Consider the following 3,459-nt stretch of genomic DNA (forward strand, 5'->3'; position numbering starts at 1 on the left):
TGTGCTGGGCCTGGAATCACAAACATACTTACGATGTCTCAGCTACAATAATACAGTATCCATATCCTAACTTCTAAGGTTTTCCTTGTGATAATCTTATTCATTTTTCAACAATTGGCCCTGTACTGCATATACTTTATACAGTACGGTATTCTGTTTTTATATGTACGTGCAGTACAATATACCTAAAAAAAAAAATATACGTACCCTATGAATATTCGTTTAACGACGAATTTGCTTAACGACGGGGCTGTTGGAACGTAACTCAGTCGTTAAATGAGGACAGTCTGTACATCAGTTTCTTCAATAGATTAACAATAACTAATCAAGTGTATCTTTTTTTCTCTTTTTTTTACCTTTTTTGTTTCCACAAATGCTAGATAGTGTCACAGTGTTTTGATTTTCATGGTGTAGTGTTTTTCACAGTGATTACGAGATTTTCATCTTTTAGTTAGAATTGCAATATTTTCCTTTATATGTTGTATCCTCTTTTGTCGTTTTTTTTTTGTTACTTTTACATCATGTATTTATTAAGCAATGGAGGGGTCTGTTTATATCAGATGTAACTAGAGAGAATCATTTGAGCTGTAAAAAGCATTTGCCAAATAAGTTAAAACACCAAGAGGTTGGAATGCTTTGGGTTTTTTTTTGGTTTTTTTTATGAGAAAAACTTCGATCAGGGCCAAACAAAAGGTTTACTGAAGGAATGACAGATGGTTATGCAGAAACCAGAACAAGATTCCAATGGTCATGCATAGAAAGTTCCGAACAACTGTGATGGTTCTGGAAGTCATCAGCAATGAAGGATATGTCATGTCTCCTCACTTTTTTTTCCAGGGGTTAAAAGTCAATGTCAGTATCAACACAGAGGTGTTGGAGAAAGTTGTAAGGCCCTGGATAAACAGAGTACACAATGAAAGACCATATGTTTTCCAACAAGACATTACCCCGTCTCATACAGCTAGGGCAACCCAAATGTTGATGTGTGCCAATATTCATGAGTTTATTCTCCCAGACACATGGCCTCCTTGCTTACTAGACCTCAATCCATTGACCTGTGGCATAAAACATGTAGTCAAGAAAGAGAGCTCAATCAACAACCCCATAACACCATAAATCTCTCAAGTCCACCATAACTAGCACTATGTAGGAAATTGATAATGAAAATCAGATTTGGGCATGTCAATACCACCGACCAAGTATTGAAGTAGCTATTGATGCTAACAGTGGCTTCTTTGAATAGGTGTGATAAGAGGATTCTCAAGATTATTTGTACCAATTTGTATTCAAATACATCTTTTCTTTGATTAGCTCTGCATATATTTCTAAATTCATATAAATGACTTCAAAGAACTGATACACCATGTATAGATGTTACACACACACACACACGTTATATATTTACATACATACACACACACACATATACATAGATGATGGGCTTCTGAACAGATTCTTTCTACCAAATTTCACTAACAATATATAAAATAATCCTAGGCTATGGTGGAAGACACTTTCCTAATACCCATGCCCAAATCATATGATGGTTACTGACTTTGCAGATGTTTCCTCAATGACTCATCTCATAGATTGGCTTATTTAACAACCAGGGATTCATTGAGGAAGCCTCTATATGTTTAATGAAGCTTGCTAGAAGCTGTTGCCAAATCTCCCTCAAATCATACTTTACCACCTTAAAGGAAAGGGAGGATGAAAATGATATCATCTCTGATGTATAAAAAGGCGGGATGGTCATGACTATAATGTCTGTGATCATAAGTCTGTCTGATCAAGGATAACATCCTGGGCTAAAGAACAGTAATCAGGGAGTCAAGGTCCTGTTATTGAATAGAGTAGCTACTGAATGATCTGAAGATTCTGGAAGATCATCAGCAGATGATCTAAATTCGATAAGCATTTCAAACACATGAAGTTATCCCTGATTACCTTATATTTTTGGATATTTAATCCAAATTAAAATCAACAGATAAGAGAATACCAGCATATATAATGCATAGAATATTAAAAATCTAAACTAGAAATATACTTGAACAAAAAATATTAATAAAGTTTTTGTGCTACAAACGTGTGTGTGTGCGCACGTGCACACACACACATGCACATGTATGCATGCTTGTCTGTGATTTACTTTAGTGATTCATTCACTTATAATCTAGCCTGCTATATTTTGCTAAGGAAACTAGGTGAAGCAAAATGAAGAAATATTTAGTTTTAGTTTAAATTTTTGATTTGCCAGGCAATAAAATATATGAATAGTTACTGATGTATAGAATCCAACCAGCAGCAAGGAAGTTATACTTTTCTAAGAAGTCAGAAAAAGGTAAAAACATGCATGGAGTTGCCTCCCCTACTTACTGGAGAAATGTAAAATAAATTATATCAATCTTGCTGGTATTTATCTTGCCAGATATATTTGGTCCTACTTTAGATTTGTAACTCTGCTTGCAATAAATATTTTAACATTCACTGATCTATAGAAAATTTTACTTATCTATAAAATATACTTTCTGACAACAAAATATACAACCTGATTTTAGAATACATTACCTCAATAGAACATACTCAAAGAGTGCAATATATTTAGATATTATTCCATTACAAACTTGATACGAAAATCCACAGCTTGTAAACCTACTATAAACAACACAGGAAGTATATCAGTGAGTTGAGAGTGTGAGATGTGTTATAAAATTTTGCATTGAACATTACACTGATATCTTAGCTAATAATACACCATTCATTTTAATATTTGTTGACTTAGGGAAGATTTTTGATAGGTTAGTCTGGTGAGTGGTAGGGGGAGTATGTGAAGCAGAAGGGCTTGTTGTGAAAGTTGTGCAAGCCATCTATGAAGGTGTTTGAGAGCAAGATTAGTGTTTGTGGTAAATTCACAGAGAAACTTAGTATTCTGTGATTGCGTATGAAACCTTTTTCTAGTCATTATAGTTCTTGTGATTATAATACAGTGCATTAGGATTTGGAAAATGTTCTCTCTGTGTAAAAGGCACCAATTATGAAGCATAGGTGAAAAGTGTAATGCCACATGGCACAAGACAAGGGCAACAAATGTAAAACACCTATGAGGTCGAAGATAGAGGAAGCATGCATGACCTCAATGGATGTGTGAAAAGCACAGTAGAAGTAAAATGAATGAGTGATTGTATTAAAAGTATCAGTTAAAGAGTATGCTAGAGCAACAACTGCACAGGCATGGACACATGATACATACATACACACACACACATATATATATATATATATATATATATATACTCTTTAACTGATACTTTTAATACAATCACTCATTCATTTTACTTCTACTGTGCTTTTACTGGGGTTTAAAAATCTTATCCCTACAACCCACACAAAACAAGAAATTAAAATATCATCATTTCTAAAAATAGATTTAACATCAATTCTAAAAATAGCCAAACACCT

This window comes from Octopus bimaculoides, chromosome 3 (assembly GCF_001194135.2).
Source record: "Octopus bimaculoides isolate UCB-OBI-ISO-001 chromosome 3, ASM119413v2, whole genome shotgun sequence".
Classification (NCBI taxonomy): domain Eukaryota; kingdom Metazoa; phylum Mollusca; class Cephalopoda; order Octopoda; family Octopodidae; genus Octopus; species Octopus bimaculoides.